The sequence below is a fragment of the Zingiber officinale genome, chromosome 9B, assembly GCF_018446385.1.
Source record: "Zingiber officinale cultivar Zhangliang chromosome 9B, Zo_v1.1, whole genome shotgun sequence".
In the NCBI taxonomy this organism is placed as follows: Eukaryota; Viridiplantae; Streptophyta; class Magnoliopsida; order Zingiberales; family Zingiberaceae; genus Zingiber; species Zingiber officinale.
In genome coordinates, this window is record NC_056003.1 from 115,276,507 (window position 1) to 115,292,426 (window position 15,920).

General features: G+C 37.6%; 1 pseudogene; it reads left to right on the forward strand.

The window, feature by feature from the left end:
- The first annotated feature begins 13,134 nt into the window (after positions 1 to 13,134).
- LOC122025393 lies at positions 13,135 to 15,920 on the forward strand (annotated as a pseudogene).

Here is a 15,920-nt window from a genome sequence, read left to right on the forward strand (position 1 = left end):
TATTCTCAACAACCTTCTTGTAGACACAGGGTTCATCTTCATTCTTGATGAAACCAAACTGTTTGAGCGCATCATCGAATCGAAGATTCCAGCTCTGAGAAGTTTTCTTTAGTCCATAAATGGATTTATGTAGCTTGCATACTCTACCAGTATGCTGTGGATCTACAAAACCCTCAGGTTGTGTCATGTACACATCCTCGAGCAAGTTTCCATTCAGAAACGCGGTTTTGACATCCATCTGCCAGATCTCATAATCGTGGTATGCTGCAATAGCAAGCATGATCCAAATGGACTTAAACATCGCTACTAGAGAAAAGGTTTCATCATAGTCAATACCATGAATTTTCTTGAAGCCTTTAGCTACCAAACGACCCTTATAGATAAGTCCATCCATGTCAGTCTTTCTCTTAAAGACCCACTTACACCCAATGTGTTTGACGCCTTCAGGTGGATCAACCAAAGTCCATACTTGATTGGTGTACATGGATTCCATCTCGGATCTCATGACCTCTAGCCATTTCTCAGAATCTGGTATCATCACAGCTTCTTGATAGAAGGTAGGCTCATTCTCAACGAGCATAACGTCTTCCTGGTCAGACAAGAGAAATGAGTATCTCTCAGGCTGACGACGTACCCTATCAGACCTGCGAAGAGGTAGGTCTACTTGAATTGGTTGTTGTTCCTCAACTCCTTATGGAACAATTTCATCATCCACAACTCTTTGTGGCTCCAGTTCAACTTCCATCAAGGCTTCAGTGCTATGGTCCATATCTTGAACTTCTTTAAGATTGAACGTACTCCCACTAGTTTTTCTAGAAACAAAATCCCTTTCTAGAAATACTCCAGTCTTAACCACAACTACTTTGTGTTGACTGGGAATGTAGAAGTAATATCTCTTCGTTTTCTTGGGATATCCTATAAAATAGCACTTATCGGATTTGGATCCCAGTTTGTCCGAGACTTGACGTCGAACGTAAGCCTCACAACCCCAAATCCTCATAAAAGACACTTGGACATCTCTCTCAGTCCATATCCTATATGGTGTCTTTATCACAGCCTTGGAAGGAACACGATTAAGTATGAAGGTTGCTGTGTCTAGAGCATAACCCCAAAGAGATATAGGAAGATCTGTATGACTCATCATAGACCGTACCATATCTAATAGGGTGCGATTCCTCCTTTCGGATACACCGTTCCACTGTGGTGTTCCAGGAGGAGTGAATTGGGATAGAATCCCACACTCAGCTAGATAGTCACGAAACTCATGGCTAAGGTATTCACCACCTCGATCTGATCGAAGTATCTTAATACTCTTGCCAAGCTGGTTTTGTACTTCATTTTTTAATGCTTTGAACTTTTCAAAGGATTCTGACTTATGTGTCATCAAATACACATAATCATATTTACTAAAATCATCAGTAAATGTAATGAAGTACCTATAACCACCTCTGGCAACGACATTGAAAGGGCCACATACATCACTATGTACAAGTCCTAACAAGTCAGTCGCTCTTTCGCTGTGTCCACTAAAGGGAGTCTTGGTCATCTTGCCTAGTAGGCATGACTCATATGTCTCATATGATTCGAAATCACACTACTAGAAATAATGTCTATTATGACATTTTCTTAGTGACACATAATTTAAAATGTCATTATAAATATTTTTTAATGACACTTATGAAAAAAAATTATTTATAAAAATAAAATATCTTATTAGATCACCTATAGTGACAAAATTGATAAATGTCATTACAATTTAATTCATTCTATTTATTTTCACTAACCTACACTTGATCTCTTTCTCGCAGACATTCCTTTCCTCTTCCCTTTCTTCGCACCTTTTCTCTTCGCAGATTCTTCCTTCTCCGCAGCAAGCACCGCAGCAAGCAGGGAGGATTTCGTCTTCCCTCTCCACAGCGATTAGGGAGGATCTCGTCTTCCCTCTCCACAACGAGTAGGGAGGATCTCTTCTTCTCTCTCTGGTTTCATTTCTCTCCGCAAGTTGATCCCCAAACCCTAGCCAAAATGGCGATCTCCAATTGAAGATCCAAGCGTAATTCTGCGATGCGGCACTTCTTCCTCCACATCATTGGCATCTTTACCGTGGTATTATTTATCCTCCTCCCTTCCACCGCCACAGTGCCGGTGGTGGCCGAAACGGAGTAGAATTTGTCATCATCGTCATCTTCGGCCTCAGATCTGTACTTACATAGCCTCCATTTTTCACGATCGATGTTGACCCTCTGATCACACGCCTTAAACACGTGAGTGGAGCTGATACAAAAGTAGGTGAAGGCCACGCCACCGTTGCCTCTGACTACACCTCGTACGCGCACATCTCAATCTAGAGAGCTTGAAGCAGAAGCAGGTCTTCATTGAGTTAGCTCTCAACCTCTCCCTTCTCCTTGATGTCTCCTTTCTTTGCTTGAACCATTTAAGGTTTTACGTACCTGAGATGTACCTAAAACTGCATGAAATTCTATTCTTAGATAATGATATTGTGGTGCAGCGAGATCTCACAATATTGTGGAAAATTGATATGGATGGGAAGGTGAATGGAGCAGTTGAGACATGCTTGGGTCTTTTCATCGTTATGCAAATATATGAATTTCTGACAAACCTTTATCAAGGAGAAGTTTGACCTTCATCCGTGGAAGAAGGAAAAGTGCACTAAACATTGTCATTATTGGCAGAATCTTGTAAGTTACCAACTTTATAGTGGTATCATTTTCAAATTTACATTTTTTGTTTTACTAAAGAAAATATTGTCAGATCACTATAACTTTATTTTGAGTTAACATATTCTATGAGAAACATTAACTATATTTACAACATGTCATATATATGAATTGATTTGATATCATGCACATGGAGAAAAGTGAATTAATTATCATGTGGAGAGGAAAGATTGAGATCAAGCATATCGAGAACATCACAAGTCGTCAGGTTACCTTTTGCAAGAGAACGAATGGGCTGCTCAAGAAAGCCTATGAATTGTCTGTGCTCTGACGTCGCACTAATCGGCTTCTCCTCCCACGGCCGCTTGTATGAGTACTCCAATAACAGGTAGCTAAGTGACTATTGTTTTTCACCATTTAGTTTTATCATCACTTTCATTGTATTATCACACAATTTATATCTTTTCTCTCTATTCAAGAAGATGATGACATGTAGATTTGCTGATTTAATTTTGATGTTAAAACTTTGTTCTAAATTTCCTTTCATGTTGCATCTTTGAAATATTATGGATCAGCACAAAGATGCTAAAATATTTGTGTCAGTTTAATGCGATGATGTAATATATCCCTTTTGCTACAAAGAGTATTTGGGTGATACAACACGCATAGAATACATTTACTATAAACTAAGATTTTTAGGATTTTATCTATCTTCTCTTCCTCTTTATCTTTTCTTGAGTTGGTCTATGAAACTGGGAAAAGGCCTGACATAATCCATTATCATGATTGGCAGACATCCTTTGTTGTATGGACCAAATCCTATCGTCTTAAATCGTATTGTCGGATGGTCATTGATTTTTAGTGAAATTCAATGGACCATAGCTTTATAGATCTATGGTTTATTAACGTAATCAGATTTTTTTAAAAAATTTTAGGCACCACTTTATTGGGACATATATGTTGCAAAGAGTTTGAATTCAGCTAGAATTTGCTTTACCTACCACAACTTTGAGCATCAAGGAATAGCTCCTGCTTCAGAATTGTCATTATGTGGTCTTGATGTTCACCACATGAACAGATATGATAGGATGTAGGATAATTCGGCACATGATAGAGTTAATCCTATCAAAGTAATTACATAGACCACTATGCAATTGTTTTAAATCTATGTAAATATTTTTTCCATATTACTCTTCTAATGCAATTTGTCAAAATTTCAGGGTGCAATTATATTCTCTAACATTGTTACTACTGTATCACCAACATTGTAATTACTTTTTGCCAATTCTAATATATCCTTGTGTGTTGAAGTGGAAAAATTCTCAAAACTAGTTAGGGTTTTTAAAGCACGAGCACTATTTTTGTTGCTTTTCTTTTTATTTATTTATTTATTGGTAGAGTTCATAAAGTACAGGTATCAATCTTTCGTGCTCTTTTATGTTTGTCAAAGTAGTCTATATATCTAGTTCAAAGCTTTACCAATTTCTTTATGTGCCTATCCATTAAATTTCAAGTAGAATTGGAGTTAAGGTTGATAGTTTAAAGAAGTGTGAATAAACTCAGCTCTATTAAGTTTGTGTAGTATGCATTTTCCCTAATTGGTTTAAGTGATAATGAGAGGACTGATTACTGGTGTTGATTGACAAGTAAAGTTTGTTGATTTATTTTGTTACTAATGATGTTTGCTTTGTTGGTGCACATATACTGTTATGGAAACAAAAACTTTTCATTATTTTCTTTGGTGTTTGTAGTTAACAGTAAGTGAAGACTACTATTAGGTGCATATGGAATGATGCTTTGCATTTTTCTCGTTTGGTATGATATATAATATTTTGAACTATTTTTATTAATTTTGTATCTTCATTGTTTTATTTCACTTATACAAATATATACATTGTATTTTCAGGTGACAGGTACTTGGATTTTTATGAATCAATATAATGGTTGAAGATGATCCATCTAATAGAGTTTTTATTTTACAAGACTTTGTTAGTATTACAATTTAATATTTTGAGTGTATTTGTAGGTTGTTTTGTAATTTTTTTCTACTCTAGATGGTCAATGAATTGTGATGATATGTAAATATTGAATTCAAGTTATTTATTCTAAATAAAAATTAATGATAATTTTTAATGAATTTATAAATTATTATAATGATATTTATTATGACATTATAAATTAGTTTAGGTGACATTTATAAATGTCCTTAAAATATGATTTTTCCTGACATTTTTGACTGTCTGTATATCCCTATATTGTGACACTTTTAAAGTTAGCATTGATATTGTATACAGACATCATAAAATGTTAGGAATGCGAGGAGGTCTAAGACGACATTACTTTATAGGGCGTTTTTCAGTAATGTCACTAAAACTTAAGTGTCACAAAAAATAAACTATAAGGACATTTATGTGTGTCATTATAAACCTTTTTTCTTGTAGTGTCAAATGAGTCCAGCAAACCATCTTTATGGAGCTGGGATAAGCGTTTGTCATTTATATGACCTAAGCGACAGTGCCAGAGATATGTTTGGTTCATATCATTTGACTTGAACCTTTTGGTATTTATGTTATAGATAGGGTTCTCTAAGTCTAGAATATAGAGTCTGTTCATTAGAGGTGCACTACAATAGAACATATCGTTTAAATAGACGGAACAACATTTGTTCTTTATGATAAACGAAAAGTCTTTCTTGTCCAAATAAGAAACTGAAATGATGTTCTTAGTAAGAGCAGACACATAACAACATTCATCTAATTCTAGTACAAGCCCAAAGGGTAGAGATAGATAGTAAGTTCCTACAGCAACAGCAGCAACCCGTGCTCCATTGCCTACTCGTAGGTCCACCTCGCCCTTCGTCAACGCTCTGCTATTTCTCGGCGCCTACACATTAGTACAAAAATGAGAAGCACATCCGATATCCAATACCCATGATGCAGAAATAGATAGATTGACTTCTATAACATATATACCTGAAGTAGAAGTCTCACTTCTCTTCTTCTTAAGATCTTCTAGGTAAACTTTGCAGTTTCTCTTCCAGTGCCCGGTCTGACCGCAATGGAAGCAGGTAGCATCCTTAACAACCAACCTCTGTAGGTTTTCTATGTACCCAATCATCTTGAGCACATATGGTCCTATGGGAGTCCCATCTTGCATCTTGCACTGAAATAGTACCTTGGAGATCTCGAATCTCTTGTGCCTCATTTGTCCTTGATATAGTTGACGAAGATGTTCAATCATATCATAAGCACCCATCAACTCATGTTGCTTCTGAATCTCAGAGTTCATGGTTGCGAGCATGAGGCATGACACATCTAATGCGTCATCTTGATGCTTCTTGTAAGCATCTCGGTCAGCTCGCGTGGCAGTGGCAGGAGGTGCCTCGGGAATGGGCTGCTCCAGGACGTACAGTTTTCGTTCTTGTATGAGAACGATTCTCAGATTCCTATACCAGTTTAGGAAATTAGCTTGTCCTTATCAAGGACAGAACGCAGAGAGAAGGTGTTCGTGTTTGTCGACATGGCAATCTACACAGAAAAATACAAAAAATAAATATCATATTCCACTAATCATTTAATTAGGCCTTTAATCAAATGATGCTCCCATTGAATTATAGACCTTTTGTAGAATCAAGCCATGGATGTGGTCAAACCACACTTACTATATTCTAACCAATGGGCTATAATTCATGCGGGATAAGATCCACATCATACTACGCCTCCCCAGGGCGTAGCACAGATGGGGAGTGCATGGTTCTGTGGCTGAAAGGTCCAGGGGTCGATCCCCGGGGTGTCACTGCCTGGGGTTAACGTCTCCGCCATGCACTTTCCACCTGTGTACCTGCATTTACCTCCCTCCATATCCGTGGGACCGGCTCTAGGGGGGCCGCTGATGTGGCGGTTCCACATTTTTGAGTTAGCTTTGGCTAAATCGCCCAAGACTTAGTATGATCGGTAGATAACGAATTTATCAATTACATCTCTATGCAACTCTTGTTTATAGGATCAAAAACCTCATTTATAAAAAACTGGAGTTAGCTTTGGCTAAATCACCCAAGATTTAGTATAAATGTGATTTTATTCTATTTTCCAACCGTTAGAAAAATGTCTATAGTTATACTCGATCCAATTGAGTTAACTAGTTATACTTAATCCAATTAAGTTTGTACTCACCTAAGCTTTGATAGGCGGGACCAAGATTGTCCCTCCGCACCCTACCAAGATAATATGTGTTGCTCTGCTTTGGCAGATTCAACAACAACATGTGATCGAGGTAGTGATGGGTATCAAAACTTGGTAGGCATATCGAGTTGAGTTGATTAAGATCTAATCTAATCGTGGATTCGTATCTTATACGCATCAAGGCACTAATTAATTACTCTACATTATCATGCATCACATACACAAGCAATTAATTAAATTTTGATTAGGTCATGGCCCTACTGCGATCTTCTTAAGCCAATGAGAAGATCGGACGGTCAACCTAGGGTCAACAGCTTTTTCAAGCTCCTCCCTTTGACCACCATGTGTTGCTCGCACCCTCCTCGTCGTTCCTTCTCGAGTGGACCTTCCACCGCTCCAATTTTGTTTTTTTTGTACATTACAGATATGAAACTCGAGTTACATTCGAGTCTAAAAATCTATTTACAACAGGAAATAAAAAAGAGGGAGGTACGACACGCAGGTTGCATAATATATACAACATGCACATCACACAAAATGACGCGCAAGCCATATTATGAATTACAACACAGAATTGCCAATCATATTGGGTATTTTGGGCAATGACCATCACAAAATCATACATAATTCTAAATTATGTATTATATATAAATTTCTATAATTTTACTACTATTTTTATAATTTTATGAGTTACAATTTTTCGGCGGTCCCGTTTAGCGATTTTCGGGCGCGATTGCGGGACAATGCCCCTTGCGGGGTTAGGGGCAGCGCCCCTTCTCGCGAAATGAGTCACACGAGTGTCCATTTACGATCTTACAGCGCCTTGAGCCGCTGTCCCAAAACAATTTGGGCGAGACCTTGTCGATTCGGAAGGTTTTTCTCGGTAGTCGAAGCCTATAAGTGTCCAAACACTTGTTGCTTCGCCTCTACGAGAAAAATACTCATAAAATACATAAAAATAGCAAATTTACAGAAACTTACAGATATGATATTTTTCATAAAAATACAAAATGAAACAAGTACATGCTTCGCACGTGGCTCTGATACCACTGTTGGGACTTTCGGGCTGCAAAAACCGCTTTTTGCGTTGCGGAAATCCCGAAGTCTTGCCACGGATCCATGCGAAGATACATAAAAATTTACATGTACATGTTTCCTATCCTAGATCTACATTAGATCTACAAGAAAGTGAGTATACCTTTGAAGCGAAGCCTTTCGCAAATCCCGCTCGTCCAAGGTCCGTCGGATCTCAAGTGTGTTCAAGTGTACACACCTCTATAAGTATCCACACGAACATGAGATGGAGAGGAAATCTTAGAGTGTGCCAGCACTCTAAGGAATCTCGGTAATGGAGGAAGAGAGGGAGAGCAAGAGAGGAGAGAAGGAAGAAGAAGATAGCTTGAATGCACACTAATGTGATTCCTTAATGTGGCCGGCCACACATGGAGGTTTTTAAACCTCCATGTAATATCAAGAGTCAAGACTCTTGGTATTCCTCATGAGGTGGCATACCATGAAGTAATCTTGATGATGTGGCACATCATCATTGGTCGGCTCTATCCCAAGTCACGATGATATGGCATTTGGTCAAGTCAAGGTTAAGTCAAACTTGACTCTTCATCTTCCCTCTCAAGTCAAGTCAAACTTAACTTAAATTCTCCCATGGTTGATCAAATCTAACCATTGATTCAAGCCAATTTGATTTAATGAATTTCTATTCATTAAACTAAATTGATTTAATGAGTCATAATCTAAATTAGACTCATTGGACACATGAATCTAATTGAGTCCAACTCAATTAGTTTAACTTGGATTACTCTTAATCCAATTTGGTTCATCACATGAACCTAATCCTCTTGGTTCATCATATGAACCTAATCTCCATCTAATTGTCCTTTGTGTGTGACCCTATATGTTCTTGTAACGTTGGCAATGCTCCTAAACCCATTTAGAAGCATAAGTAATGAGCGGTATCTAGCAACACATCATTACTACCCAAGTTACAAGAATGTTGAGATCCAACATCACCTTTGTGACTACTAATTGTGACCCTCACAATATATGACAATGTCTTTCTATCCTTGACATCTAGATTGATCAATTTAAGGCATAGACCGTGTCATCCTCTAATCAATCTATATCTTGAACTCCAAGTAGACTTACTCTAATCAAATGAGCTCAATATCTCATATTGACTCACTTGGGCATGGCCATGCACTTAGTGGTCTCACTCTATCAAGAATAATGATGTCACTCCCGTCATATAGGAGGAATAGATCCCACTATATCACTCACATCCCTCCGCATAATTTGTTACATACGCAGTAATCGCCTTTATAGTCCATCCAGTTATGGGTGACTTTTGACGAAGCCAAAGTATGCAACTCCTTATGTAGGGAACCATGGTGACTTCAGGTCAAAGGACTAATAGTCTTACTAATAGCCACATGAGAAAGTACATGACACTCATATAACGATCCATGATACTTTCTCATGGCGGGTCATTCAGCATACATTCTCCAATGCATACCCATGTGTCAACTTGATATCTCTATATCCATGACTTGTGAGATCAAGTCATCAAGTTGACCTACATGCTAGTCTCGTCGCATTAACATTGTCCCTGAATGTTAATACTTGACTAGGAATGATTAAGAGTAATGTTCTCTATATCATCTCACTATCGATTCAACCAATCGATTGATATAGATAAGAACCTTCTACTCAAGGACGCTATTATACTTAGTTATTTGACACCAATACAAGTAAGTATAATAACCATAACGAAAATGCCTTATAAATATATTGGAATATGATACATCGAGTCCATACAACAATCATCATATGATTGACTTTAGGGCTCTAACTAACAAAAATAAGTATATTTTAATAAAGTGAGTCTTTTCGAGTCAGGTTCGGATTAAGATGAACATGTTTTTATAAATGGGTTATTTTGGGTGGGTCAAGTTTGGGTTGGATTCGGGTTATGGGTCATTTCAGGTTGGATTTTGGTCAAATACAAATAAATGGGTCGGGTTTGGGTCTAACAATTTTACCCGAAATATTAATCAAGTTGAGTTCGAGTTTTCATGTTCCAATCTATCAAACCGCTAATCTGAATCTGACTTGAATTGTCACCCCTATTAAATCGGAGTTGTGCGTGCCTTAGCTGTGCGTGATTTGGGAGAAAGATGTGCAAACAAATAAAAATAGAATAGGGGTTGGGTTTAAATAAATTAAAATAAAATATATTTATAATTACTTAATAAATTTCTTTCCAAATTATATAAATTATAAACGGATTATTTTCTATTTAAAATATTTTTAAATAAAATTATAGATAAATAAAATTTTATATTAATGTTGATATTCTAAATTTAATTTTGTTTATAGAAATTTATTTATAAATTATATTTCTAATTTATTTATAAATTCTATTTCTAATTTATTTTAAATTCTGTTTTAATTTTTTTTATATTGGTATTTTTAAAATGAAATAGATTAATAATTTTGTAACATATCTGTTTATAATTTATTAAAATTTAAAATAAATTTTATTTTCATTTTAAAAAAATATTTTTGAAGCTTTGTTTTCTTATAGTGGAAAGTACTGGTACTCTCAGAATGTGTGAGATAAGTCTTAACAATATCACATGAGTCAGGTAATGATTGGATCACACTCATTATCTGAAACTCATTAGACATAGACTCTTTCATATTTTTTAAAGAAGCAATCATACTTGATATATGCATTAAATGATGCTTCATAGTATGATCGTGCCTCTTCTTGTATACAATAAACTTATATGTCAGTATTCTTATCTTTGGGGATGACGGGATGCCATGATGCTCTTTGAGAGCATATCATACCGACTTAACAGTAGGATACTACTCATATATTGGGATTAGGTCATCGTGCATGCTGCTAAGAAGGATTACCCTAGCTTGGCTATCTTTCATTTTCCAAGCACGATATACCTCTTGATCCCGTCTCGCTTGTGACATGGTACCCTCTCCGTCATCTCGTGCATGAGAACCTCCCTGAGTTCTTGTTCCTCAAAGACAAATTGAATCTTCCGGTGTCAAATATTGTAGTTGTCACCGTTCAACTTATCTCCTTTTACGAGATCCATTATGACAAACTTTTTGCATTCATGTCTCTGTCACACAAAAAAGAGAGATATTAGTGATAATTAATGCTTGATTTCACAACTTTGTGTACCCTATAAATCATCATGATCCAAATAACTCAAGTACTAACTCCAAGATGAACATACAAGTCAACGGACACCACACACCATAATATGGAATTGCATCTTACCATTCGAACTAAGATTCGGTACCCACAATTAGTCACATTTATCGCATAATATAATCCTGCTATGTGTCTGGCATGCTTATGCATACTTCCTCGGCGCATCGACATTTTTGCCTAACACACTAGGATCTGAGTGTGTGACCAACTCATCACATGAACCCTGAGTGACATTGCACTTCATCTACTTGAGTCCGGTCACAGTTGACCTCATAGTCAATGCTGAATCTGAATTTAGTCCTCTTGGTGCGAACTCGGCCAATGCTGACTCGACTATAGAAGTAAGCGGGACAGGAGAAGGAGACGGAGAAGCAAGCCATGATGGAGGATTTGCAACCTGATCCACAGTGCGCACCTCAAGCTTGGCACCTTCTCTACTTCGGAGGAGGCCGCCGTTGATTACTGAGATGTTGTTGCCTATCTTGAGGAGGAGAACTGCGGCCCCTGGCAGTCCAAGCCGGACCTTGCCGCTTCGGACAACTATGTTTCCTCACTCGTCTTCTTCCTCTCCCCTTCCTTGGTCCATCGCAGAACTCTTCTCGGGGCATAACTCTTTGAGCTCAACGGCAAAGTATCATTCCTCGTCGGCCAGTTCGGCAATGACATCATCGGCTCCAATGGCCTCTCGCTTTGGGATCTTCCATTGAACACTATTTGATACCAATGTCGAAATTGTTTTGAAATAGCAAAAGCATATAAGAGATTATATATTCGAAATGAATTGAGCTTTCTATATACCTCACTCGACGTTGTCGTAAACTCTAGAAACTATAAATAATTTATAGTCGGGATAATAGTCACGAGTATCAAACTATTATCATTACTTCATAATATCTTAACCCTCGATCCAGTGATCTGTCACTATAAATGATCAACTTCTTCCATAAGCGATCTTCAACAACCTTCATTTATCCTCCTTGTCATGTTAATGTGCACTACAAGAAAATCGAGATTCTACAACACTTAAACGACAACGCTTTTTATAAAAAGCGTTGTCTATTTTTTTTTTTAACAACGCTTTTAGTGAAAAGCGTTGTCTATTTCATTATTTTCTTATTAATAGACATCGCTTTTCTAAAAACCGTTGTCTATTAGTGATTTTTACGGGTCAAAGACAACGCTTTGTAAAAAGCGTTGTCTATTAGACTGATTTTTAGTGTCTACGACAACATTTTATAAAAAGCGTTGTCTATGTTTAAAATCTCATTTAAATCTTGATTAATACAAACCGTTGGATCTAAATCTTGATTAATACAAACCGTTGGATCTAGGTAAGGAGTAGAAAACCCGAACCCTTCTCCCAACTCCTATCTTCTGATCATTTTTATCCCGAACCCTTCTCCCAACTTCTCATCTCAAGCGGCCTTCTCCATCCAACTCCTCCTCTCCTTCCAACTCCTCTCCGGTAAACCCCTCTCCGGCAAACCCCTCTCCGCGAACCACTCCTCCGAACTCCTCTCCGTCAAGACCACGGGATTAATCACCTTATTCCTTCAACTCTTCATTCCATAATCTCTTCGACTCCGTTGCCTCATTCACGCTTCGTCAAGTGGCAGATCCCGGTGCTGAGGCGATCGACCACGACAGATCGACCCAGCTCTTCACCTCCTTCGCCCCCGACGCCGAGGCAGTTTGACCACGGCAGATCCCGGTGGCTTCTGGTATGCTACTGTCTAACTCCTCTCCGGTGAACCCTCTCCGTGAACCTCTCGTCGGTGGTGAACCCCTCTTCGGTGAACCCCTCTTCGCCGAACGATGCTCTACCAAAGCCGTGCGACATTTTCTTTCCCTTTTTATGTGGCATTCATCATCCTCAGGTTTGTACAAATCCTTTGCCAAGGTGACATTCATCTTCCTCAGGTATGTGACATGCATCTTCCTTAAGGTTGGAGGGTAAGTGCTTCTCGAAGCATGGAGACTCATCGCTTGATTTCACTGCATCAAGGAATCCCTCTTTCAATCGTACTTTTTGGGGGAGGAAGTTAGTTGGTTACGATCGTGAGATTCTGAAACCCTCTTCTTTTTGTTTGTTTTCTCTGATGTTTTGCTTTAAGAAGGTTTATGCCCTAGCGATTTCTTTCTTTGAACTTTTCCTCTTGATGTCGTGGTCCGCCATTGCTGCTGCTCTTGCTCTAATTGTACTCGATTTCCAGGATGCCCGTCCTTCCCTCGAGAAGGTAATAACAACATTTCATTTTTCTCTGAAAATTCATATGAAAAGTAAACCTTTTGCTGTTGGCTTTTGCTTAACAAGCAACAAAGTTGTGTCTGTCCTCGAACAACTTTGTTTCCGTTTGTCAGAAGTTCATTGCTACTGTTTCTGTTTGATTACTTTTTGGATTGTTGACTTAGATCATAATGCTTGTGAAAGCAGGTTTCCTATTCATTGTTACTGTTCTTTTGTGGGATGTTCATCACTGTTGATGGCTTTAACAAGACTGGCTTACCAAGCGCTTTGTGGGATTATATGGAACCCTATGCGCGCATCGACACTGCTAGTGGAGCTTTAGTCCTAACTGTTGTTATTCTTTTTCTCTCAAATGTTGCCTCCAACGTACCAACTGGTATGCTATCTTAGACCTTCTTTCTGTTCATAGATAATGGAAGATTAGAGGTGTAAGAACTGGGTTTTGAGTGCTTATTAGCAATATGAGACTTCCAAATATTGGTGCTGTTGAATTTATGTTGGTTGCATCCATGTGATGCTTTGTGTGCTCCTTAGATTATACATTGAGATTTTCATTCAGATGTGTCGAGCAAACAAGAGACATAATAAAAGATGTTGCATTCATTTTTATTTTCATGGCCTCTTTCTTATATGCATACACTGTCCCTGTCTAACAATCATGCTTGATAAAACTTAGAATGTTCTGTACTTAGAATCCTTGTTTCTCAAATTTTGACAAATGAATAATGTTGCTTGGCAAAACTTAATCTTAACTATCCTTCTCTTTGCATGCTTGTTGTCTAACTTGTATATATATGCTTGCTTCAGTCTTGTTACTTGGAGCTCGGGTGGCAGCTTCTGCTGCAGAAATTTCTCCTGGTGAAGAGACCAAGGCATGGCTCATGTTGGCTTGGGTCAGCACAGTTGCAGGAAACTTGTCACTTCTGGGATCTGCTGCCAATTTGATAGTATGCAAACAGGCTCGCCGGTCTTAATCTTTCGGCTACAACCTCTCTTTTCTCACCCATTTGCGATTCGGATTCCCATCGACAATCATTGTTACAGTTGCTGGGTTGCTGTTTATGACATGAGAAATTATAAGCCATCAACCAAGATTATAGGTAACAATAATGCATTTGTGTTAAGAGTAAGATTGTTCCCCTTTTGGTGTTCATGTATTATTCTTTTCTGATTGTAGAGCATTGTTGAGCAAGAATAATGCTTCTTGTAGAGAGGAGCCTGAATTAGTTTATTGGTTTCATAATTTACATCTCTTTCAATAATTCTTGTCATTCATAGTCAAGGATAGCCTCATCTGTAACCTTATTAGAATAATGATAGTCCCTACAACATGTCAATGTGGCTTTTATTCTTTCTAAAATCTACAGAGATTCAAAGAAATGAGAAAAATGCATGGAAGCAGCCGTGATGATAGGCAAAAAAGAGAACAATTACGCCAAGAGAAGGAAATGTCCAAGTTTGCACAAATGTATCCTATATACTTTTACTTTCTTACACCTCCCTGCACTTTTATTTAATTTTTTTTTCCTGTGTATATATGTGTGTGAACCATAGAACGTCATATCTTGTCTACATGTTTATTTTGCAGGGTAGATGCACATAAACAATGCCAACAATAGCAATAACAACAATAGCAACAACGTGAAGGTTTTGGGACCTCCTGCGATGTTAGTGCACCAAAGGTTTCTTCAACAGTACTATAACAGGATCAGTGATAGGATATGAAATATGGCTTTTCTAAGCAAGGCAATGCCAAGGTTGGTTATTTTGGATCCCATCTTGTTAATTAAGGTTTTGTTTTTGTTACTGTTAAGTTTAGGAAGATGTATAATGTAAGTTGTGTTGTTACAACATAGCTTGCCGATCAAATATCAGAAACAACAATGCTTGATAATAACCCTTATTATCAAATGATTGAGTTGTCCAAATGTATTTTGCTTGTCATAGATCATTACACTTTTTATAAGTTGATATAGAACTTCAATCTTGTTACTTTTCACCTATATTTTTGTATGTTATTTTTGGTGTACATGACAATTTATGGGTGCACTTTTGTGCTTGTGCTTTGCATACCTGTTTACGAGGAATTGGCTTATGAACCACAACAAATTTCTTACTAATTGTTGTCACCATAGGTCCACTAATGACCCTTGTCAAGTTTTGATTTATCTCATCTGTACCTCAATCCAGATTTTCTAATTGTTGTATGGTCTGAACTGTGACCTTTGTTTTCAGTTTTTCTTTTGCATAATACTGATGGTATTGTTTTCTGTGACAGATACACAGTGGTAGGCGTTTTGTCCCAGTCTCAAGCCAGCAATCCTTTTTGAGTGTATCTAGAAGTAAGCAAGAAGATCGTTCCCTTCGAGGCCGGCTAACTATGTTGTGCTTTTTTGTTTTAAATTTGAATGTCACGATCTACTTTGAAATAGAATTATTTAGTCTTTGAAACCATTAACTGAATTCTACTTTGTAGCTGAATTCTCCTGTAAATATTAATATCTACTTTGTAGCTAAATTCTATTGTTTTGATATGAGTTTGAAATCATTAGCCAAGC